At 40.7% G+C, this 26,357-nt stretch overlaps 1 protein-coding gene across 1 annotated transcript in view; it reads left to right on the top strand.

The window, feature by feature from the left end:
* Positions 1 to 26,357, top strand: part of DSCAM (DS cell adhesion molecule) — a 321,009-nt gene that overhangs the window by 70,866 nt on the left and 223,786 nt on the right. The window lies entirely within an intron of this gene.

Raw genomic sequence — 26,357 nt, 5'->3', positions numbered from 1 at the left:
CAACATTCCCAGTTAGAATTTAGTTGCACATAAAGAGAGCAAAGGTAATTAAAGCAGCTGATAATTTATTAGTGCAACTCAAAATCTCATTTAGAATATGTGTCTGCCTTGACCTTAGGTTTAGTAATGAATGCTGGTTAAATGTTTTGCTGACACTCCACAATATTTTCCCTTGTAATATCTACCTTCCTGTTGTTAATTGTTTATACCATTTCAGTGAATGCATTTTGTTTAAAGGGATAGGAACCCTGAGACCAAATCACAGGCATATGATATTATAATATGGTTTAGGATAAGGCTTCAATTAGATTAGGTGGTTTAATATAACAATAATTGGTTAGTTCACTTGAGCTACTAATAATTCAGACACCCAGATTTGCCATTATGATACACCCTTTTGTACATGTGTTAGGAGGTTTTATTATTGAAAAAATGTTGTTCATAAGCAGGAAGAAAAATAGATATTATGGTAAATGTCTTCTTGTGTGATTGAGTTTTGATGGATTGCTGTTTGAATTTGGCCTACAGGGCATGTGGCTTAGCTTTCATTGTTTTAGCTTTGCCAGATATACTGAATTCTATATGCAAATGTGAAAAGCATGTATTGAATTCCCTTATGAGATTTGATGTGTGTCCATGACAGAGTTTGTCACTGCAGGTAGCTAAATTATGTCGTTCTCTTTCTTTCTTGGAAAAGAAGGGGCAAAGTTGGTTCTCATAGACCCAAATACATCCATCAAGCAGAACAAAAGAGGCATAGGGAATGAACAGGCTTGGTACAGATCACGAACAACCTGTCTGTTCTTAAAATAAGGTCTTGGCTTTCATACTTCCTCTAGTACCAAACAGAACGTATGCATACCCTGAATTTTTAAAATGTATGCTTTAATTGTACATGTGTGCTGTTTTTAATGTGCGCCACAATCAAAATAACCCCTTTAAATGGGGAACATGTGACCCTTCAGATGCCATTGGACTATAACTCCAATCATCCCTGACAATTATTATTGTTGTTGTTTATTGAATTTATATACTGCCCTATACCCGGAGGTCTCAGGGCGGTTTACAGAATAAAATCAAAATATAAAACCACAAAATACATAATCAAAATAACAACAAAAACAACTTATGGCATCTGCTTTTAGAGCACCAAGAGGCACATTCCTTTGTTTGTTTTTCAAGGTCTTCCCATAAGATTATTTTCAAATTTTCTACTTTGGGGAGGTGAACTTGGCTGCTGAGGAATCCCTGAGCCTTATTAAGGATTCTGAGGTATATTTTCATGGATGCAATAGTTTACAATACAAAGAGAGAGATGGTGGCAGGAGTTTAGAGGAGGCACAGCTGCTCAGATGACAGAATGCTTCAGATGGAAGTGCCAGGTGGATAGCAGCCAGACTCGCTTTAGCCACCCTAGTGTCCTTAGCATGAGTTGGATGGCTGCAGAGCTTCCCTTCCCTGAAGGCACTTATCTATATAAAGCCCAGCAGGGTGAGTGATAGACTTAAAATGAATGGCAAGGTCATGCAATAGGAAGCCCAGTGATGAGTTAAGTTCTCTTCCCACCTTACAGCATGATAGCATCCCTGTGACACAGACAACGTCTGGCCATTGGACTGTTAATAATTTTTTGGAGACAAAACACCCCAATGGGTTTATACTTTCCAAGGCCAACACACCCTCAGTGCCACAATTGTGAAGATCTCTTGATAAACTTAAAAGGACGTTTTCTGGAACACAGTCTGAAAATCTTGCACCGGATAACGTTGCTTCTTGCTATATTAGATTACCATGCTAGAGGTGACTTGAGTGTTTGGGTCAGTTTCTCAGGCAATGTGGGGGGGGGGGGAGCTACTATACAAATTAATGTACTAGGGAGCACCACACTGTATCCAGAGCTTGCTGCATGGTCTTCCAGAATGGGGTAATTATGTCTGATATTACATTGCAAGTTTTTTCCCCCATTAGTAAATTGAAAATGGAAAAGATTATGTGTTCTCTGCCAAGCTTTTAGTATAGGCCGCTGGGCTTCTGCTTATAGCAGGATCAAGTCTTTAAACAGTGTAACTTACTTGCTATTAGGGATGCTGAATCATTAATTGAAAGTGTGAGTACTTGATGCCAACAGAGAGTTACCCTTAAGCAAAGAAGAACTTTTTGTTTTATTTATGCAAGATGTGCTCTCTGAGTAAATTACCAAGCCCTTCCTCATAATTTTCAACCATGAGACAATCATTTAAAATTGGGGTGGGGTGTTTAAATGTTTTGTCAGGGAGCCTCTTGAAAATAAACAGCCAAATTCTGTCATTTTCTTGGTGTAATCACCACCCTAATCACAAATACATGGATGTAAGTTACTTTGAGGTTAATTGACCTTATTTCAAAGTAGGCATGCTTATAACTGTAGCATGCAGAGAACTTTGGAAGGACTTGTTTAAGTTAATTTGGCCTTTTTCTCATACCAAAATCTGTACTTTGGGCATGCTTGCACCACACTTGAATCAACGTTCTTATATTTGATTAGGTTAGAGTGCAATATTTAATGGTAAAGTAGTGCAACAGAGCATGGGTAAGGCAACTCCCCCCCCCCCCCAGTCTGAGGGCCATAGCCAGAAATGACCCATGGCCCATACACCAGTTTTGAGAGGTGGGTGGTGTCACCTGCACATCAGTTACTTGATGTTGTATGCTGTCAGGTCATTCAAAATTCAACCCCCAAATCCCTGGCTTGTTTCCTACAGGAATCGGGTTGCAGAGGCTTTTCTGGTGATGAAAGAACAAGCACATGCTCTATCCTTCCATGGTGTGTATCCTATAAGATCTAATGCAATGGCTTTACACACATGACTTTACATAGGAGCTCAACCGCAATTTCCCCGAAAATAATTATCTAACCTTTAAAAGAAAAAACCCAGTCCAAGCTTTTCTTGAACTGTTGTAGAATTTCAATCCTCCCCTGGAAAAATATTTGGGTAAACGGCCTCCCCAATTTTGCCATCCACGGATTTTGAGTACGACTGCGGCTCCAGTTTCAATATTGCTTAATATTATTGGTTTTATATTGTTGAAAGTGGTGAACTTGGCTGCTACTCCTTCTAGCTCTCCTTTCCCTTGGCCAATTGCTTCCTTGATCCACCAACAGGAACCTGCAACAGAACTGCATTCCACATTTGGCAAGTTGAAATTTCTCAGGAAAATCTTGACTCAACCGCCTCCCCCTCTCCCACCCCAATTTTACTGCCCACAAATAATGTGGAAAAAAATAGGTTACCCATTTTAGCTTAGACCTCGTTGTATAACGCTGCTCGCTGGGTGGAGTGAAGCTGCTGTCGCTTCCTGGAGGGAGAGGCAAGGTTAGCTCAGTGGAAGTGCAATAGTGAAGCCCATCTGGTACTGCTGCCATTGTGTTTGCACCTTGCCCTTCCCACTTCCAGAAGGAACCTGCTAGGAAGCTAGCTTAATGTCACTGCTTTGTGTGCAAGCACCTTTATTGCATTGTATGGAAGATGAATAGGGGACAGAAAGGTTGTGAATCCACCCTCACAGGAAAGGATTTAGCAGCATGGAATTGTAAAGTGGGCTTCTGTTTAGTGGTTTCTGCGTAACAATATTTTTTTAAAATGTAAAGTATGAGAGAAGCCTTCAAAATATTCTTATTTGGACTGAAAGGCATCTTCTCTGAGGAGATGTCAAATTAGCACTTTGAAACAAAAGGAATCTTATTTCCTTGCAACTCCTTCCTTGCAAGAAAATGCCTTGTCTGTCACTCAGGTATGCTATCGACCTCTATTGACTTAAAAAAAAAAGTTTTGGGGGAAATGGGTATAATATAAGTGAATTATGGAATACCAATTACCTCCCCCAAAGGCAGAGGCTAGAATTCAGTGAATGATTCAGTGCATTGTTGGTGTGTGTGTGATGTCAAGCTGAAGTCTGATGGACACTTGCACCCACAGTTCTGTAATGAGTAGGGGCTGACTTATGTGGATTGTACTGTCTGTGAAGGGTTGAAGAGGAGTAACGTGTGTGCGTGTGTGTGCGCACACACACACACACACACACACACACACACACGATAAAGATGTACACAATCATCAAGTAAATCAGTTATTTTGCTTCATACTGAATTGCTGGGGTTATCTAACTGGTGGAAAACCTATTGTCTGAGAACTCCATGGTGCTGAAGGAGGCATAGGACTAAGGCATAGGACCATTTGGCTCTGTGGCTTGCCTCCTTAACAGTAGTGCCATTGGGGAATTTTAGACTCTGGGGTGAATAGTTTTATCCATTTCAACTTTTAGATGGTATGTGTTTTAATTCAGAGATGTCAAAATGTGCTAAGTCAACCCTGCCATTCTTGGGGGTCCCTTCTGCTTATTCTGCTGCATGTCTCCCCTAAAATCCCACTCTGTCAGCACGACTGTTCCTTTTAATTTCTCCCCTTCACGTTTCCACAAATGGGCACTCCAGTGCCTTTTCCGCTGAGGTTCTCCTCTGCGCTTTCCCTTCTTCGGCTCTCAAGAGCCCTTCCAAGTGATCCACATGACAGATTTATTTATAGCAACATACTCATTATAGCTCTTTTGTAATAACCCACCCCTTTCCTGTAGGGGACAAACTGTGCCCATACTTTACTACTCTCTGTCTGTCTCTTAAATTGGGCAGGGCACACATACTGTGCTGGCTTTGCGCAGTGGGGAAGTGCACAGCCAGAAAATAAATTCAAAATATAGTGAAGGTTCCTGAAATGGCTAGGCAGTGGGTGGGTGAGGGAGGCGCTGGGTAGCCTTGTTGTTTTTGACCTTCTAGAAATAAACGATTTTATTAACACTCTTGAGCTACAGTAGCACAGTGGGGATCAAGCAGCCACTAAGGACATAAACAAAATGTCCCTAAATCCTTAAAAAAAGAAAAAAGTTCATGAAGTGATGTAGGCAAGACATGGGGAAAATTTCCTCAACATTTTTGATGTGAAAATTCCTGTGGTTCTGACACCATTATCAATGCTTAGAAATGCAATGCATGCTCTGACTGGGCCAATAATTGCATTTTTCCTGTGAGGGTGAGCGACAAAGGGGGGGGGTTGGTTTTATAGGTGTGTGGGATTAGTCTGGATCATAAAATTGTAGAGTTGGAAGGGGCCGAAATGGTCATCTGGTCCAACCCCTTGCCATGCAGGAATTACAATATCATCCTTAGGATATCCCCTAAGCCTCTTGTTTTAATCTGTAAAATGGGGTTCTGTAGGGGGAGAAAGGAGATTACTCTCAAGTATTCCTAAAGGTCTCTTGGTTACGTTAATGCAGGCACCCTCAAACTCGACCCTCCAGCTGTTTTGGGACTACAATTCCCATCATCCCTGACCACTGGTCCTGTTAGCTAGGGATGATGGGAGTTGTAGTCCCAAAACAGCTGGAGGGCCAAGTTTGGGGATACCTGAGTTAATGGCTCTATTCAAGTATCTCTTTGCATGAGTAAAGAGTACAGGTGGCTGGTTACTGCTGCAACTACTAGCTGCAAATGCTTCCAGAAAGAGGGCAGGCCTTTCCCCACTTCCCTGACCGGAGGTGATGTCATTGGTGAGTTTAAGAGGGCAACAGACCTGTGGCCAGTCTAACCTTGAACTGCACTGGAGTGGGGCACAAGGCTTGACTCCAAAGCTATGGCTTTGAGGGTCCCCTGGAAATCTAATTTGGGAACAAGAGTGTTAATGCTGTGAGCCCTTCCATCTTATCCTCAGCCTGTAAAATAAAACATCTATCACAAAGGCACCACAGTCTCCAATGACCTTCCTTCTGAGGAAACCAGACCTGAGGTCTGTGTTGACACTCCTGAAGTCTCCCCCCACTCAGAGATTGGGGTGTGTGTAGTAATAATAGCTATGCAACACACACACTTCCTTAAGAGGAGATGCCTGGATTCTGTGCAGCAATTAAGTACCAATTGCAGTCTCCACCCATCTCCTTTTTTCCTTTTTCCTTTTTGCATACAATAGTGATAGCCTGGAAAAGACTAAATCTCAATAGGCTGCAGCTGCTTATCTGTTTGTGCCTTAGTCCTTGCCATGACTTTCCTGGGTCCTACTGCGACCCTAGCCCTGGAGACATGGATAAATTCACTGAATTTCTAGTGCCAGTTTGTTTCAACTCCTTAGCTACAAAAGACCAGTTGCAATGCACAGATTCCAACTGAGTCTTGTTCTCCAGTTTGGTGACACTTGTGGCCTGAATAACCACTCCAAATGTGAAAAGCCCACAAAAAATTATTGAAGTACTCATGATTCTACTTTCATCTGGGGCAGATGAGAAGATGATGTGCATTCTGCCATTTAAGAGTCCTTCCTTCCTTCCTTCCTTCCTTTTAAAAAAGTCTCTTATTTCCTACAGAATTTTCATAACCTGTATTTATTCTTAATCAAACTACAACAAATATGGAACACTAAAATGAAATAAAAACAGTGACAGGTTTGAGAAGAATAAGCAGAAAATGTTCTGTTTAGGGGGAGTGAAATGTATGCAGTTAATGTTATCCCCACCCCTTCTAATTACTGAGTTATGGCACAATCCTAACCAGTTTGACTCAGGAGTAAGTCCTATTGAGCACAATGGGGCATCCCACAATTTGAGCATCCCATAAATGTGGGAGAAGACACCACCAAGAAAGGCTGTTCTCATTGTCATCTCCCTCAGAGGAGGCCACAATCATAGGGTCCAGGTAGCTTCCTATGGGAAGAGACTGTCTTTGAGTTTTTGGGGTCTCAAGGCTTGATAGGTCTAAACCAGCCCTTGGAACTGGGTCCAGAAACCACCAGGCTTCTTCTGGTGCAGATAGGTCAGAATTGATGTTGCTTGGATTTCTTGGTCCCAGTTAATAATCCGGCTGCTGAAGTCTGTGCTAGCTGCAGTTTCTGAACCAAAATTAGATGCAGCCCCATGTATAATTGCCCATGATAGCACAAGGCAAAGGTTAGGTTAAGCATTTGGTTGATTAATATCCTTAAATGTGTTTGTGGGAGTGGGTGCAGGGAGGACGGCTTATTGGTTTGTGGGGGGTTTTCTTGTTTTTATTATGTGTTTGTATCTTGTTTTTTTATGTCGAGAAATGCCCTGAGATCTATGGATGAAGGGTGGTATACAAATTTAATAAATAAAAATAATAATTACTGCATCATGCTCTGTGTTAGGCTGCATTTGAAAGCTCACCATAAGCTTTATTTGTGAAAAATGCTTCGCTTTTGACAGGAGCTTGTTCCTGTGATTATACAACGTCTAAATTGTGCCAACTCTGTTGGCTCCCAATACATGTCTGGGGCCAATGGAAAGTGCTGGTTTTAGTCTTCTAATGCCATTTTGGGACTTGGATGCTGCCTCTGCCTGTATATTTTCTTCTTCAGAGGAGGCCTTGCTGCATGTCCTGCCTCCATCTGAGATGCAATTGGCTAGTATGAGGAACAGAGCCTCCTTTGTAGTGGTTCTCAAGTTACAGAACACATTTCCTTTGGAAAGTTGTGTTGGCCTGTCAGTTTTAGGGCTTCTTTATTCAGGCACACTTTCTACCATTAACCCTTTTAAATCTTATTTTTGCTGTTAATACCAGCAGGCAGCCATAATGATATTGTTTCATGGTGCTGATTTTCTGTTTTTATGTCACTGATCACCCTGGAAGCTCCATTGAGAAAATAAAGAAATGAAGAATACAGTGCTACCTCGGGTTACAAACACCTCGGGTTACAAACACTTTGGGTTACAGATTCTGCTAACTTGGAAGTAGTGCCTCAGGTTAAGAACTTTACCTCAGGATGAGAAAAAGAAATTGCACTCCTGCAGTTTCAGGTTAAGAACGGACCTCCGGAATGAATTAAGTTCGTAACCAGAGGTACCACTGTACTGTGCAAGTGTATCGTGGACATTCATACACAAAGTGCAATACCCCTCCTGACCTTTAGGTGGCAGTAAGGCACAGGAAGTACCAAGGGTGTCGCCATCTTCTACAGAGGTAGTTGAAAATATCAGGACAATGTTTTGAAACATCTCTCAGAAAAGAACTGTGATGCTGAATTGGATTAAGATCTCAAATATGTATTAATGGAATGGCTGCTGTACCTTTCCATGTACACTTTATTACATTTGCAATAGAATAACTAGAATATTATTCAGCATTATTTCATCATATATTGGGATGTTGGTATTCTTCATGAATGCTTTTCACATACAAAAGAGTGTGCCAGTGGGAGATTAAAATGAGGAATGTTTTGTTTGTTTCTTAAACACAGAATTGGTCTGGAGAAGGGATGCTGAAATTTGGAAATTATAAATTTTCTTATTTAAGGCTGATGAAGTAGGGGTGGGTATTTTGAATTTCAGTAGCACTATACCCTGGGAAAGTTTCTCTCACGGACATTCAGTTGGAAACTGCCCATGAGCACTAAGATCCAAGAACATGCCAAAAATCAGTTTTACAGTGCAATCTTATGTATGTCTACTTAAAAGTGAGTTCCAGTGACTTTAGTGAGGCATACTCACAAGCAAGTGTGTCTAGGATTATAGCCTTAAACACTTTTACTGTAACCAATGCATGCTAATTTGTTTTGATGTGCCTCTTCTGTAACTACCAGTTATACAAGAGACAGTTGTGTGCATCGACAGGAGCCATGAGAGAGTCTGTAGCTTAGCCTACATTTTGTTGTGGGGGGAGGGGTAGGAAGAGGAGCAGAAGGTATTTTTAATTTTTCATATGTATTTTTAATTGGCTTTTTTGTGACACTTAACCTCTTCATGAAGATAGGAGGAAAGGAATGATGAAAATTTATTTAAGAATCTCTGCTCTATCCCTGGAGGACTATAGCATTTCTTCTTTTCAGCTCTGAATAAATGTATTTGCTTCATGGGCTCACATGCATATTATGCATAATCCTTTAGATACAGTTGCCAGCTGTCTGGTAGAGATAGTGGAAGGATGGGGCTCGGAGCTTTAAAAATGGTGTGAATCCTTCCCCAAAAAGTAGTGGAAGAGAAATAATTATTTGCATAATCTTTCTAGAGTTACCTAGATTTCTTGAAAGCGGCTTAACATATTTGGAATAATCTATTTGGGACATAGTAGGGGGAGCAGGCTTCTTTTTTCCTGTGCTCTTGATCATATGCAAATGAATTGCGATTTTCTCTTTAGTCTGACCAATTCCTGCAGGGTTTATTCATTCTAATAATATTTATTGTTGGACAAAGAGCTTTCTAATTTTTTAAAAACTTATTCTGCTCTCTGTTCACACCAGCAGACCTGTGAAGCTCAAAGCTTGCATTTTAGCGTGGATCGTTTTCTGTCTTTAATTGTACACATTCAAGATGCAAAGCTAAACCAAAAGCAATTCTTCAGACTGCACATAAGCCCTGGGTCCCCACCTAAATGCTGTGTGTGTGTGTGTGTGTGCGCGCGCGCGCACGCATGTGCGTATGTGTGTGTAAAGTGAGCCTGATCAGAGTGGAAGCATAGTGGGTGGCTCACAAGTAGTGATACAACCAAGGAAAGCACCTCAGAAGTGGTGTACTTTCATTATAAAAGTCACATAACCAGTATAGATCTTTTGCTCTCTATCCGGCCACATCAAATTGTCTGTTGTGAAGCGTGGAAGGTGAAGGGTGTCAGTGGGGAAAGGAAGCATGGTTTGTGTGAATCTGCTTTTAATTTTTAAGCCGGTTCTAAAAAGGAGGCGTATGCAGAGGTTGGAATTCCCTCAATTAGTTCTGGTTTCAATTGGATCCATTGTTTTAAGGTATCCTCTAAAATAAAAAATAATGACATATTTTACTTGGTTAGCAATAAAAGATAGCTCCAGGTTTGGGATGCCCACATCTCCCATCTATAATGGGGAAGTACAGGAGTTTGACATTATCCTGGGTCTTTTGCAGGAAAATAATTAATGAATGCCACCTTCGTAATTTTGATAGGATCATCATTTTTACCATTGCCAATCAGTCTGGAAGGGGAAAATAGGGTTTGCCCCATTTTTTCCAAGTTTTGAAGGATTGTCCACCATACAGGGGGATAGTTTAGTGAATAGAGTCTGTTAAGATTTTGGTTTTTTTGTTTTGTTATAATTATTCCTAAATAAGCTTTGTGTGGCAGAGTCTAATGCCTGTGACTTCGGTGAATGCTTTTGGGGTCTTCGGTGGTATGTTGAAGCATAAAGCTTCACATTTTGAGACGTTAACCCACAGGCCTGATAGTGTTGCAGAATTGTTATGAATTAAAAGTATTGCTGCTCCCGGGTTTAGCGGTCTTTGCTGTAGCTCAGCTGGTAGAGCATGAGACTCTTAATCTCACTCAGAGTTGTAGGTTTGAGCCCCACATTGAGCAAAAGATTCCTGCCTTGCAGGGGGTTGGACTAGATGGCCCCTATGATCCCTTCCAACTCTACAAATCTGTGATTCTATGAAACACAGCCATACTTCAAAATTTGCACTTTTCCAAATTTTGCAGTGAAGTTCTGCAGCCAAATCTTCACAGAACTGCGTATATTTGGGTAACATGTGCATGTAATGCATATATTAGTGGAAATAATATATAAAGATGCATTCTTTATATGTTATGGCAGCTGAGACCCTACCTGCCTGTGCATTGTTTCATCAGAGTGGTACATGCTCTGGTTATCTACCTCTTCGATTATTGCAATGCGCTCTATGTGGGGCAACCTTTGAAGGTTTCCCTCATTGCAAGAAGTGAAGTTACAAGGAACCAGGCACAGGGCCTTTTTGGTAGTGGCGCCTACCCTGTGGAACACCCTCACATCAGATGTCAAGGAGATAAATAACTATACAACTCTTAGAAGACATGTATAGGGAGCCCTGTATAGGGAAGTTTTGAATGTTTGGTGTTTTATTATGTTTTTATATCTGTTGGAAGCTGCCCAGGCTGTCAGGGGCTACCCAGTCAGATAGACGGGGTACAAATGATAAACATGTTATTATTGTTATTGTTGTTATTATTTTATTATATTATATTAAGGAAATTTGATTTCCAAACATGTGTATAAAATGTCCACATATAAGGAGAAATTAGCACTGAAATGCTTATAAATTTTCATGAAGACTTTTTAAAAAAAAAAAGTTATAAAAATGTGGCGAACTGAATTTCAGATTGTATAAATGAGAAACTAAGAGAAACCAAAACTGATACCCCTAGTACGGACGTGCTTGTAACATGCTATAATATCCTCCGTCAAGGACTAAGGGACTGTTTCAGATGTGGAATTTTTGTTTTTAAAAAGTTATACAAGATTAATCTTCTCTTCATCCAGTGCGAGAGCCATTAAGGCGCCCCAGTTTCAGATTTTGCAGCTGCGACAGGGATATAAACACGATATGCAGAAGACCATTTGTGAAGTGCAGTAAGAAAGGGAAGGGGGGTTCGCCAGGGGGTGGCCGGGGGTTGTGATCCGTTTCTGTAAGTCGTGTCCATGCTTGCTCAGTTCAGAAGAACTGGGGAAAACCCATAAGGATATAACCATTATTTCTCAGGTTATAAAATGGCATTGCAAACTGTACAGAATTTAAAAGAGCAATAAAGGCTATAAACTGTGGCTTTGTGCCCTCATAAAACTTTACAATAAATAAATAAGTTTGCAGAACGGGTGGCAGCCTTTGCAATAAAATGTGTTATCACTTCTGTTGATTTTAAATATAACATATGTGAGGACTTTTGTGAAATTCCCTAGTTGCCAGGCACTTGTAAGTCTTAAATAGCCTCTGGGTATCAAATACATAGCCTTAGGCTCTTGTTTGTAATTTAATAAGAATAATTTATTGCGAAGAGAGAAGAAATGTGAATTGCCCAGTGGCTATGAAGGCACATTTGCATTATAATGGCTGGGTCTTTAGCAAGCAGAAACAAATAAAATGAACACTTACTTGGGTAGCAACTGAAAGAGGGTGGTCTGGTGAGACCTAATTGAAAATGACAGTAAAAGGAATATTATAGGAAATAATTTGGTCTTGCTTGGGAGTCTTGATTGGTTGAATGGTTTTTGTTTGCTCTTTCAGGTGTACAAAGAACAACCAGTTCACACATTACTTTCTTCTCCGCATGGATTGTCAGTGTAGCACAATGTAATATAGGAAATGGAAGAGCATGAATTTGCCAGCCAAAGCAGTTCTCAAGATCTGCTTCCAAATGTATATCATGTGCTGTGAGATCTTTCTATTCATACATTGTTCACATGAACTTGAGGGAGAAGCAGGTTGTGCTTGAGGTTGTGACCCAGGACACCTCTTAGAGTCTGATCAAGTTCTGCTTCCCCTTCTATGTGGACAGCCTCATAGTTGGCCAAGTTGGGAAAGAACTTCACTTCTGTCTTCACAAAAATGGATAGCAGGCAGAAATGTGAATCCTGCCACTTACCTTCAGAGGCCAAGACTTGCTTTTTTTTTGTTAAGGAAAGATGTTCCAGTCCATCAGAGTCCTCATAATAAAGCTTGAAAATCAGGAGATTTAAAAGAACTCACCATTTTCAAATTCCCCAGGAACTGCCAGATTCTGGATGAAATGTTGTGCCTCAAGGTGAAGAACCTTTTGGCCCTGCAGATGTTGCTGAACCGCAATTCCCTTCATCCCTGGCCATTGGCTGTGCTTGCTGTAGTTCATCAACATCTGGAAGGGTGAAAGATGCCCCACACCTCCCTTACATCATGCATGTGACCATTCCTGGTGCTCTTTTCTTTTACTTGGTTTCCGAGTCTGTATTTTTTTTGTAAGTTGCCCTGGGAGTGTCATTGGTATTGAAGGGCAAGGTGTAAATGTTAAAGCAATAAGGCAACAGCTTTGACTCAGCTGGGAGCCAAATGATATGAGCAGTGCAGATACACAGTGTTCTATCACTAAACAGAATACTGTGTGGGAAGGTTGTTGTTTTTTAATCTACCTAATAACAGAACACATTATTTTATTGTTTGGAGTGGGATACTGTTTACATGTGACCTGTTGTGAAAACTGGCTGTTTGATTTGGAAATTCTCAATAGCTAATGTGGTGTTTTTTTCTCAACCCTGAACATAAAAGGATACTGTTTGCTTCTTATCATTGTATAAAATGAAATACTTCTCTCTTGTTCTTCTGATGAATTTGTTGCCATGCATCGATGACCCAGAAAAAAGAACCTTCAGTAAGGCTGTGAAATTGGTCCTTGCCACATGGCTGTGGATGATATCATTCCAAATGACCTGACATGGCAGTGAAGATTGCACATACAATTAGCCTAATGTAGCTAAAAGGACAAGGAATAGGGTTGAATGATATGTGGTTGTTTTTCCCCCCCACTGGGAATAATATTGGATGCTAGTAAAATGCTTTTTTCTTTTTTGCCATGTCAAACTGTGCAAATAATTTGCGAACAGTAAAACAGGTGCTGATATTAGAATAATTGTTAGATGTATATAAAACACGGACACGGGTGGCACTGTTGTCTAAACCACTGAGCCCCTTGGTCTTGCCAGTCGGAAAGTTGGCGGTTCGAATCCATGCAATGGGGTAAGCTCCCGTTGCTCTTTCCCAGCTTCTGTCAACCTAGCAGTTTGAAAGCATGCCAATGCAAGTAGATAAATAGGTACCACTGTGGTGGGAAGGCCATGAACTTTCCACCATTCCAGATGGGGGGGGGGAAACAAAGAGGAGAAAAGGGAACAGGGGTAGATCCCACAGTAACTGTTGGAGAGAAACAAGAGGGGGAAAGAACAAGAGCTCTGATTTCACCATGCCTGGACCAATAGCTGCCAAGGGAATTCATGGGCTCACACAGAGCAGAGCTATGAGTAAATGGCCTTTCTTGTGTTGGGTTTCTGGGGCGGGGCGGGTGGGTTGTTATATGACTATAAATGTTTTGGAATATTTGTGGAGATTTAATAAAAATGATTAAAAAAACGAGTAACTGGCATCTACAATGTGATGGTAGCACTGGGATGTAAAGGTTTAAGTCACCTAGGCCTCCACTGTTTTCTACTTTTGCTGTAATTGCCAGTCCCAGCCTGAGAGAGCTTGTTCATGTCCAAGCTGCACAAATATCTTATAGCAACACAGTGTTTAAAGAAGATAGGTATATAAACAGTCTCCCTAAATTGAAGGTAAATCAACAAAATGGTTCCAATAGGGATTCTTGGACCTGGGTGACAAAGCTGCCCTGTATAATCAGCTTTTGAGGTAGCTAAGGAAACTAATATATCTGTTGCAAGATGACAGTGTTGTTTCCCTCCCTCTGTATATCAGTTACCTTGCTACAATGCTGCAGACTAAATCAGAATGCTTTCCAATTCCACAATATTTCCAGATGTAGCATTATATAGACAGCAGAATACTAAATAAATTATTGAGCTTGATAAGTCATTGTAGCAAAGGTAGAAGATTGTGTGCTCACCACTTTCTTGGACAGACTGTTGGTTCGTTTATATCATGTTTTATCTCTTTACTGCTGCTGAGATCCCAATTAAATACATTCAGTTATATTGGTCTGGTTTGCCAGAGCTAACCATTCCTGCAGGCATTCATATATCATTCTTAGGAGCTGTCATCCCGGTGCAATTAATGGTATGAATCCCTTAGAGTTACAGCCTTGTCTGTTTTGTGCGCCAGGGGCAACCAGCTGTACTCAGCACTCCAACTGACTATCAGGAAAATGGCAATTTCTGCCCCCGCCCCATCATTTCATCTACAACTGTCATGCCATGAAATATTTAGACACGATATACTATCCTTCCACCACCATCCCTACAGTGGTGATTTCAAAACAAAAGTTTCAAGTGGTTTTATTTAATTTTAAAATGATGTGCTTTTTCTAAAAACCCAGCACTGGAGATCTAAAATGGGTGAAAAGCTAGCAGGTTGTGCAACATCATTGTGCAAAAATCTTTGTTGAGATTATTGAAGAATATGGTGGCTTAAGTGTACCCTTAAGTAATTTGATTACCCTAGCCTGTAGGTGATCTATATCCCAGAGATGATACAAAATCCATTTACAGATTACAGTGGTACCTCAGGTTACATACGCTTCAGGTTACAGACTCCGCTAACCCAGAAATAGTGCTTCAGGTTAAGAACTTTGCTTCAGGATGAGAACAGAAATCGTGCTCCAGTGGCACGGCAGCAGCGGGAGGCCCCATTAGCTAAAGTGGTGCTTCAGGTTAAGAACAGTTTCAGGTTAAGTACGGACCTCCGGAACGAATTAAGTACTTAACCTGAGGTACCACTGTACATGGAAGAAATAGCCATGCTAGTCAGTTGCAGTAAAACAGTAGAGCATCTTGTGGCACATCCTGTTACTCATTTGCATGAATGTAGAAATGGACCGTGTGTGTCTGTGTGTGCAGTTGGCGCTTGTTGCAGACATGTTTATATTGTGTTTGCTCCCCTTTTTTCAGCTTTGCTGTCTATTCCTGTTAGCTATGTTTGATGTACCTAATTTTGTTAAGGATGTATTGGACCTGGAAACAAAATCACATGGGTTGCCATAGCCAGTTGGATTCAATAGCAGTGTTGACAAAAGAAGACCAGGACTAGGACTGCAAAGGAGAAGGGAAATGACCCTGGAAAGCAGCAGCAGCAAAGAGAATAAACTCTATCAGCATTGAAGCAATAAAAATGTTTAGTAAATGTTTTGGGGTGGTTTTTTTTGGCCTTTTTGAATCCGGCCCCTGTCCCTGCTGTTCCAGATAAAAGTTTGGGGAATGATTCACCCCAATATTAGGCTTTCTCAGCACCAAACTACATGATATGTTAAATGTACCATAACATTTTTGCATCTTTGAGGATTTCATTTTCTATTATGTAGGAAATCTAGTAGCGCCTGATCAAAGTCAGGGCTGCAGCAGACAGGGAAAGGGGATCTAACCATTATCTCTCTACTATGATCTTGATGGGAACTGCAGAAACACAAACCACACCCCAAAGCTGCTCTTTGCTGTGGGAGGAAAATGGCTTTTGGTGCCAAACCAAGCAGCACACACCAGCTTCAACAGGTGTTGTCAACTTTTCTGAGCAGTTTTGCAATTTGGAGAAACTGTCATGGGTACACCCCCCCCACATACACCACAACCTATTTCATTGGTTAGGATAGAATGCTTCTTTGATGCCTTGTTTTAATAGGAGGAGAGGACCCTGTGAGCGCCAGGGAAGATGTGCCTCTGCGGGAATTATGTTGGTGGTCCCCAAAATAAGGTTTTGTGCAAATAGCTGATTAAATGGAGCAACAGTGAACCAACCAGCTCACCAAATAGTAAGGCATGGATGTGCTCAGCATTGAATAAATGGAATAAATTGGGATTAGATTTCCCCCGCCTCCCCCTGGCCCCAGGGGGGAGGAGAGTGGGGGGGGGGGAGAATGAGGGTCTTATCTTCAGTAGTGGACCTTGGAGTCTCAAATTACAGTGGTGCCTGGTGTGTCGCCAAAATATGGCACCCCCACCTCCAAATCATAGTAGCGGCATCCCCTGAAGCACCCCCTGAGGCTCTGTGCCCAGGACTCCTTACATTAACCACGTGGTGACTTGGCCATGAGACAGATTCTAGAGTATGGAAACTTCAGCCCAAGCGCACATCTGCAGGAGTCTGCAAGAAAGTCTGCTGTTCGGGGTACACCTTTATGCATGCATGTTCCATATGTTCATATGAAATCTACACAAAACAGAGAATACCATTTTCCTCCCCTGCCTCCTTTGTTTAGAATAAATTTTGTATATGCCGAGTCCTTTGGCTAAGGAGAGAGGGCACGTGTCAACAGAAATGCTTTAATAAGAATACATTAAAAACAAAACAGAAATGCCACCTGTTTAAGTCATTGTAGGAACCTATTCGGAATGGTTGTATGGTGACGGTCACTTCTGCTTTTAAGTGAATGAGGAGCTGATCAGTGAGAGAAGAGCAAATACCCTTAACATCTGCAATGATGGGAGCCTTTGTGTTGTGTTTACTTTGCAATTAGTGGGTTTTGTCAGTGGCAAATGGACCTAGTAAGATGAGACCTAGATAAATAAACAGGGCTTGGAGAAAAGAGGTTATTTTACACTGCATATCCACCTTGTAACACCTGATGAGGAATGGCATCAAAAGATTAGAGTTGAACAAATTGTTCTAAGTGATTAAGAGTTATTTTGCATGTGATTTTAACTGGAATTAACTTGGTGTAGGGGAAAACAATATATGAAATACAAATTTCATATTCATACTCGCTTAGGAACAACATTTAGGGAGGAAGTAAAAAGTAATATATAGTAAAAAAAAAAGTAATATATAGTAATATATATATATATAGTAAAAAAGCAGATATATTCTGAAGGATTTGCTGGATATCAGCCCATTCATTGGTTGTACTCACAGAGTGACCATCATTATAGACAACTAAATGTGCTGATGCACTGGGAGTGCAAGCCAAAGGGACAAATTCCTTTGCTTAGAAAGAAAGGTGGTTGTGTGTCTTGTGTGGATAATATTGCAGAAATCATGGAGGAGTATGAAAAAGTCAGCATGGTGGTGGCTACTATTAAAATCCTTTGATAGTTTTCTTAATTTAAATTAATATTATGCCTTTATTTTTAAACTTTAAATTATGTTTTAAAAATTATTGCTTGATGATCTGATAGACATTTAATAAAACATATCTGTGAATACCCAATCAAACTATCACTATATCTGCAAAGTATGGCCCATTTGCTAGTATTTGGTATTAATTATTTAAAAGTATGCCAGACCTCTTGATATTTTGAAAATCTCTATGTATGTTATACTAGAGTGAATAGATCCAGGAGGCTTGTCTGCAATATGGAGCAAATCACCAGTTAGAATTTTAAGTTGTTTTGTTCTAATGTTATTGTGTTTTTCAATATTAATGATTTTTTAAAAATTGTATCCCACCCTGTGAAGGGCAGTATTAAGTACTAATACTAATAATGAAGGGCAGTATTAAGTACTAATACTAATAATTACATAACTTAGGCATTAATAACTCTGGAATGTTAGGTGATGCCTGATCCACAGTGCTCAGCAAAACTATAAGGTGAATGGTTTATAGATGATTAATGCTAAATATGTTATTAATCAAAAGAATCAACTAGTAATAAGCATTTCTTTGATGTGGAGTAAATTGCTACTAAGTGGCTATATAAAGCATAAATTGGGTGGCTGATAATCTGTTTGCGGCATATGCTGCAGTTTCAAAGCACGTTTAATTGACTATTCAATTCCATTAATTTTTTTTGGCCTTCAGATATTTGAAGTGATAACAGATGGGATAATCCAGTGGTTACCAGAGAGGACCCACCTGTTATGTAGTAAATGCTGTATTAAACTACAAGCCTGCCCCTGTCAGTGTCAGTGAGAATTTCAGCAGAATCCTCCACATGTCTAACCCAGAAGTAGGTTCCACTGAGATTAGTGAAGTTTACTCCTAGGGAAGTGTGTATAAGATTGCAATCTCAAAAGCTTAGATCAGGGGTCAGCAAACTTTTTCAGCAGGGGGCTGGTCTACTGTCCCTCAGACCTTGTGGGGGGCCGGACTATATTTTTTGGGGGGGAAATGAACGGATTCCTATGCCCCACAAATAACCCAGAGATGCATTTTAAATAAAAGTACACATTCTACTCCTGTAAAAACACCAGGCAGGCCCCACAAGTAACCCAGATATGCATTTTAAATAAAGGGACTCATGTAAAAACACGCTGATTCCCGGACCGTCCGCGGGCCGGATTTAGAAGGTGATTGGGCCAGATCCAGCCCCCGGGCCTTAGTTTGCCTACCCATGGGTTAGATGCTATAATTGTCGCCGCCTAGATTTTGCTAAATGGTGTTGTGAGTGCCTGAATGGATCCTGTGAGGGCTAACTGCTCACTGGATCCTCCAAACACCCATCTCCCAGAAAGGGACAGCGTCTTTTGCTAAAAAGTAACCGGTGCTATTCTAAGGGTACTCACATACTACTCTCTCAGCTCCCAACTTGAAGCAACAGACATTCCTATTCAAGGCTACTTCGTCTTAAATTCAACAAAAGCTTTCTTTGTGAGCAGAGAGCGACAGAGCTCCAAATGACTAATTAACAATTCAAAGGCTAACTACTTAAACATACCTCTTGCAGTTTTTTTAATGACGTCAAAATGAAAGATGGTGGGTTGTGAAAATGTCATTCTTTCTCTCTTGGGGGGGAAATGGTAAGGGTCCGAATGTTTTTGGCTCACCTCCCAGCTCCTGGGCTGATGTGCAGGCTGGCTCTGACTATCTTAACACCCTACAGATAAACAGCCCTTGATCTAATGTATAAATGTGAGAAATTCATCTCTAGCCAGGGAAAGTGCTCTGCCAACAGGACTAGATAAGAATCCTTCAAGGCCTGCATTCTAAAGCCCTTCCTTTGAAGTTGCCAGTTTGCTATTCCCTAGCTGTTCTATTGCAATTGAAGCCAGGATGTCTGTGTTTCGTGTCATGCAACATTCAATTGAGACAAGGGGTTTGGGGGAGGCAAAGGAAAATATTTCCCAGGGTCCACTAGGATTTTGCCAGGCCCCAGTCCTCTGAGATGAACCAAGGTTCTGATTCCATGACCCAGCCTGACAATGGGCATGTACACAGTAGAACACACACATTTTTATGTACAGATCACAACATGTATATGTGCAGATATGTGGCCTTCCCTTTCCATAAGAGGTAATGCTGATGGCTTGTTTGGTCCTGCGCAAACAGTGAATCACACAACCATTAAGCATTTATAAAGTTGTTCAACTGCTTTTTTTTTTTGCCTACAGAAAATGTTATATTGATTCCTTTTGAGGGGAACTCTGTTATTCCCCTGACCTTGTAAGTCTCTCTGTCTTATCTCCTCCCCCTCCCACCTGTTAGATCAGTTCTGCCAAATGAAATCAGCAGATGGATGCTCAGGTGTTTCATGGAACTGTATCTGAATTATTTCTCTCTTTGTTCAACACCATAATCTATGAACATGTAGTTCCCTAAGGTGAACAGTTGATAAGATTCTAGATAGTTGTGTTCACAACGTATAACATCAGCACCCTGCAAGCACATTTTGATGAACTATAGCTAATTTTTGCCCCAAGTGCAGACCAGTATCTTTTTTCCTATCATCAGCGCTTCCATACTTAAAATACTCTTTGAACATAAAAGGAAAAGGAATTAGAATGGGTAGGAATGTTACAGGCCCAACACAGATGTAAAGCTGTTGGTCTGCCTCTCCATGGTTAGAAAATTGGAAGAGCCTCATAAACTTGCACAGTTTGTCCTTTTCTTCCTCTCTAATGCATCACACGTTCTCAGTTTGGGAGCTAACAATAGTTTACATTGAATGTAAAGGTAAAGGTAAAGGACCCCTGACAGCTAAGTCCAGTCACGAATGACTCTGGGGTTGTAGTGCTCATCTCACTTTACTGGCTGAGGGAGCCGACGTTTGTTTGCAGACAGTTTTTCTGGGTCATGTGGCAAGCATGACTAAGCCGCTTCTGGCGAAACCAGAGCAGCGTGCGGAAATGCCATTTACCTTCCTGCCGGAGCGGTACCTATTTATCTACTTGCACTTTGACATGCTTTCAAACTGCTAGGTTGGCAGGAGCCGGGACCGAACAACAGGAGCTCACCCTGTCGCAGGGATCCGAACTGCCAACCTCCCGATCGACAAGCCCAAGGCTCAGCTAATGCTTACCATAGTAACCACAGTTTGGCGACCCGCTTCTAACCATGGTTAGCACCAGTTATGCCTAATGTTAAGTTTTATACACATGCAATGTTTCTCCAACACTGACATCCTTCTCAGGCTTTCAGTATGAGTGCACAAAGAGGCAAGTGAGAATGTATAGGGTGAAGCCCATCCCTCAGTGGTGGGTCTCCTTTGCTTGAAGAGGGCTTGAAAGGGAATGGGAATGCCTATGTAAGAAGGTTAGCTAAAGATACCTTCAGAAGGATGGCTGGAAATATTTCAAGTAAATAAAGTAGTTAATATAAATATAGGCTTTCAATCCTTTAGACACTTGCCTTGAAGTTAAGTTCTACTGCTTGCTTCTGAGTAGATGTGTAGAGAGTTGCAATACACATTCCGGTCCATCAGTTTCTAGTAGACATATGATGAGGATAGGGTTTTTGGTTTTTGTGTGTGAACAGCACTGTCTCAACAGCAATACCTTTCTCATTCATTTCACTGAAAGTTCATAGCCTATGTGTTTCTCTTTTCTGTGTATGCAGACAGACCCGTTTCCTCATATTAGTGAATGCAAAAGCTCTATTCCCAAAGTGGCTTTCTGCCTCTCTTCCTCAAATGGAAAAAGCAAGTGTGGAAAATAGTCAGATGTGTACTCATAATGAATACAAACTTATTTTAAAACTGCATCATGGGGTGTATTGATGCTAAAATGCAGAGACTGTAACGATCTGGAGATCTCCACTGTATTCTGACTGGAAGAACCTTGAATTATTTTTGTGGATCACATCCAAATTTAAAGCTTAAAAATGACCCAATACTCAATTTTGTAGTACACGTAGGCCCTGCTATCTGCCTGCTCATTGTGCAAAAGTTCAGTTAACCAAACATAAAGAATTATGCCAAAGCCTTGCTATACACAACACAGATTCAGATATCTGCACAGCCAGAGTTTGCCCACTTCCTTACTTGTTTGTGCTTTGCTGACTCGCAGCAACCATTTTCGAGCAGAAATTATGCAGGGAGGAAGAGGGAGGAACAGGAGACAAATCAGAAAACAGGAGCAGTCAAACAAATACGTTTTGTCTTTCTCTCTAATTTGCTGGTTGTTTGCAGCCATTTCAGGAAGAAACCATGTAGGGTGGGAGGAAGGGAGATTGGACAAACCATGGATTAGAAATGTTCCCATAGGAATCAGTGGAAATTGTGGACTCATTATGCAAATGCTCATCTAATGAACAATTTCTAGGGAACACATTGTGTTCGGTAAGCAGGACCTGTGTGTAATAGATAAACTGATTGTAAAGATTAGATCAGTCATTATGTCAAAGCTTTGAGCAGTGGCAGGGATGGAAAAACTGTGACCTTCCAGATGTTGAAGGACTACAACTTGCATCATCCTGAGCGTTGGCCATGCAGATGGGAGTTGGAGTCAAAAACATCTGGTGGGAAAATGAACAAACATGATCCTGGCCTGGCGATCTTCTGGACAGTACCTGCTGCTTAGTACAAGGTACTCCAGGTGTTGAAACTTCTGGACAGCTCCCTAGCTTTATTCAAGGAGCATAGTCATTTAGTTCTATTTATATATGTTGTCAGTTAGCTTTTAAAAACAAACAGGAAAACAATTACTCATGAACTCCATGGTAATCTCATCTAAGTTCGCTGGTAGTAAGAGGCTGCCATCCCACTATAGATCTGTTTCCTGTGGCAGTAACGTGGTAGCAAGGATGCGTTAGGAATTCAACCTTTTGTGGAGTGTGTTATAAAAAATATATGAATAATCTCTGGAACTAATATGCATCTCCAACAGAGATTCACATATCTGTTATAATACAGTTTTCAGCAGTTTAATGGTATCAAAGTGTGCATTTTGAGAGAAAATATATATTTAACCTTCATTCAGGGAAACAAAACAAAAAGGCCACATATATCTTCACTGGGGTGATTTTCTGTTCCAAACTGACTTCCACCTTATGTTGGGGTGATGGAATGTCCCCCCCAAAGCCACGAGTGTTGTGTCAGGAGAAGATCACTTGAATTTGCTTCCCCGGATCAGTTTTTGCTTGAAAAACCATTTGAGACAACTTCTTTTTTTACCACAGTATGTTATTTTTCCAATAGACATGATAGAACAAACATAGACAGTATTAACAACTATTTTTCTACCCCGAGCTGAATTCATATGTGTCTTGGGGTAGTTTAACATCCCAAAATAAAGTCATGGGTGGTTTTTCGGAAGAAGGGCAAATGGTACCCCACCATCACTGCCACTACTGGACAAAGAGCTGCACATATTAGATAGATAGATAGATAGATAGATAGATAGATAGATAGATAGATAGATAGATAGATAGATATAGATAGATGATAGATAGATAGATAGATAGATAGATAGATGATAGATAGATAGATAGATAGATAGATAGATAGATAGATGATAGATAGATGATAGAGAGATAGATAGCTGCACACACACACACACACACAATATCTATTTATGGTAAAATGCAAATTTTGCAATAGAAAGGTGCCATTAGCAGAATGATGAAATATGTACTCTTTGCGATATGATGACGATATGTGCCAAGATAGTCCATCTTAAACAGATCATTCATTTCCCTTTCCCTAAAGGACTTGTCAATAGTGGCATTTGTGTCCCAGTAGTTCCTTTGCAGTTTGTACTCGTGACTTAAGCCTTCTTTCTACAACATCCTGTATCAAGAAACTGGGACTGGAGCCTCTTGTAAATTAGGGCTGGTGCATGGGGTTGGATCTTTCTGCCGCTCTCCTCATGATGAATGTTCATTCTTTTAATCTCTCTAGCAGACAATGTAATGAATTAAACATTAGTTGAATTGATGAGTAAAATGCTTAAATCTTCTTCTTTTCCTTGAGAAATGAGATATTTCACCTAGCAGATCCCCAAATGGCAACTCAGGATTAAACGTGAATGCTAGGACTGCAGTGTTTAATCAGCAACATTTAGATTGTCCTTTAAAAAAAATATATCCCTGATTGGGCCGCAGATTTTATTTGCAGATGGCAAGCATTCTCTCAGGTTTTTCCTTGGGTGCATGAGAGAAGGGGAATGTTTCCTTTAGGACCTCTTCACTTTTACAAGTTTTACCCCTTTAAAGCCCTATTTTCATTACTCTGAGTAGTTGCTTGGACCATCACTCCAACCCAGCTGAAGAGAGCCAGCCAGCAACCTAGGAAGTAGAGACTGGATACTACCAATCAAGGCTGAAGTGTAGGCTCTTTATAGATGCTCCTGCAGTATTAACATTCCCGGCAGCCTCTGTGAGGGAGACTGGAAGTAAAGGAAGCCAGAAATTAGAGAGCAAGGCATGAGGTTAAGATGAGAAGAAATATTATAGGAACAAAGAGGTTGAAACAACTCCCTAGCTAAAGAGATTTCATTGTTAGATAAACTTTACAGGGACACAATGAAGGTTCCTGTTCATGATGGTTCCTTGCATCATTTTATATAAGGAAGGACAATTGATAGACTTAGGAGATATTGAAGGTCGTCTAGTACATCCTACTGTTCAAAGGCAAAACCATCAAAGATGCACTGTGGTTTTCCACCAGCCATGCATTTCTGAGCTTCATTGCATTGCAGCGTTTTGTTGGAGTCAATCTAAAATACTGTATGTAATAAATGTATTGGGAACTATATGCATTCCATTTTGAGTTCCTTGGTGGAAGAAAGGTGGGATCCCAATGAAATAGCCTAAATATAGGTAGATTTGATACATTTGCTTTTTTGTTTGTATTTCCTTCTATTTACTGCAAGAAATGCTGCTTGTTACTGTTAGTTTCCATACAGTGCTGTTTTGTCTTGCTGTGGAATCCTGACTCCTGGTCCATGTTGCTGGAGAGTGCTAGGATAAAGCAGAAGTGACCTGGCTTGGCTGTTCTCCACTGGGGAAGGGGACTCCACTGCTGTAGAGACCACTGCTGTCCCCAGTGGAGCAGGAAGCTATCACTGGCAAGTCTCCTGCCAGCGATCGCCTGTGGATAAGTTATAAAACCTGCCCCAGTTCAGAGATTTTTGGGGGAGGCCCTTCTCTCGGTCCTGCCACCCTCATAGGCACACTTGGTAGAGATGGGGGAGAGGGCCTCCTTGGTGGCTCTTCCCAGGCTTTGGAATTTCCTCCCTAGTGAGGTAAAACTGGCTCCCTCCTTGTTGTCCTTCTGCCGGCAGGTGAAGACTTTATTGCTCTAACAGACTTTGAGAAACAGACTGCTTTTAATGAAAAGGCTGGTGCTGTGCTGTTTTTGTTGCAATTATCTGTATAATTTTAAAAGATTACACACACACACACATACACACAGAGAGAGAGAGAGACAGAGAGAGGAGTTTTAATTCTATCAATGCTTGTTTTTTAATGAGCCCATCTATGTTTTTAGGCTGTTCTTTTTCTCTGTAAGCCGCCTTGAGTCCTTGTCATTCAGCTATGCATAAAACTGTTTACACATTTAAAAAAAAATCAAAACTTGACCTCAGGATGCAATATGAGTTCTCCACAAGGGTCAACAAGAATTTGATCATGTACATTTGCAAAGGGAAGGCAGGTTCATTTGTTGTTAAAACACCTCAGTTGCTTCCTCAAATTCTTTTCTGGCAGATGGCATTTGTTTGTTTGTGTTCTTTCCTGCCCTTCAACACAAAGTCCTGGGGTGGCTTACCACAATAAAATATGCTGTAATAAGACCACATAAAACCATTGCAATTGTTAAACTGTTTCAAATGGAACAGAAGTAAATTCTCTGTGACAGTAACAGGATACTGAATTATCTAAAGCGCTTGCACAAATGTAACAGTTGATCAGGTTGAAAATAAGGGGTTGGGAGAATGTATTTAAGCCTTTTGGGTAAATGACATGGAGTATAAATGCAAATGAGGTGACCACTCTTATATAGGGCTTCATGCGTGTAAAAAAAAGCCCCAGAGAGTGTCGTGGACATAAAAAAGCCTTACATCTGTAGTGAGACTGATGCTGGGTCACAGAGAGGCATCAATTGCAAACCTGGAGGGCATTTTCTGTCTCCCAACTGCAGTAAGCCAAGCATTCACTGTAGGGATGCTTTTGATGACCAGGATGTGGGGGAAGAATGGCAATAAGTTTCTCTATTTTGTAATATGTCTGTGTTTGTGTATCTAAAGGGGGAAGCAAAATAGAGCTAAATTTTTGATAAGTTAGCCTTTTCATACTTTTCTTATTGAAAAGGATGAAATAAGATACATGCTGGCAAAGCTTTAGTTCTGTCTTAGCTTAAATTTCCTCCTCACGGTATTTTTTTTATTTTAAAAAACACGTTTTATTTTATCATCTGCAGAGCTTAATTTGTCTCTGCAATATAAAAGGCTGATGACATTCTGCCTTTCCCCCCTCTTAGCCCCAGTGTCTTGCATCTCAAAAAGATGGTAGCACTGGGAACCAAAAAATGTTTGTTTTGCTGCAGCTCTGCTATTGATGAATGTTCTGTCTTTTCATCTGGCTTCAAGAAGAAAACATGAATTAAACATTAATTGAACTGTATTGAGTGCCAAGTGTAGAAATCTTATTGTAGATGCTGGAGAGTGCACACGGCTGCAGGGTAGAGTGCTGTTTTTTCATTGATTATTTCGGTCATAAAAGTCACTTGTTGACAGAGTGCTGTCCTGATGTGAATAATATTTAC

Source organism: Podarcis pityusensis, assembly GCF_964106645.2.
Source record: "Podarcis pityusensis genome assembly, chromosome: 4".
NCBI lineage: Eukaryota > Metazoa > Chordata > Lepidosauria > Squamata > Lacertidae > Podarcis > Podarcis pityusensis.
The sequence above is the reverse complement of the archived record's forward strand: the minus strand, read 5'-3'. Positions and strand labels throughout refer to the sequence as shown.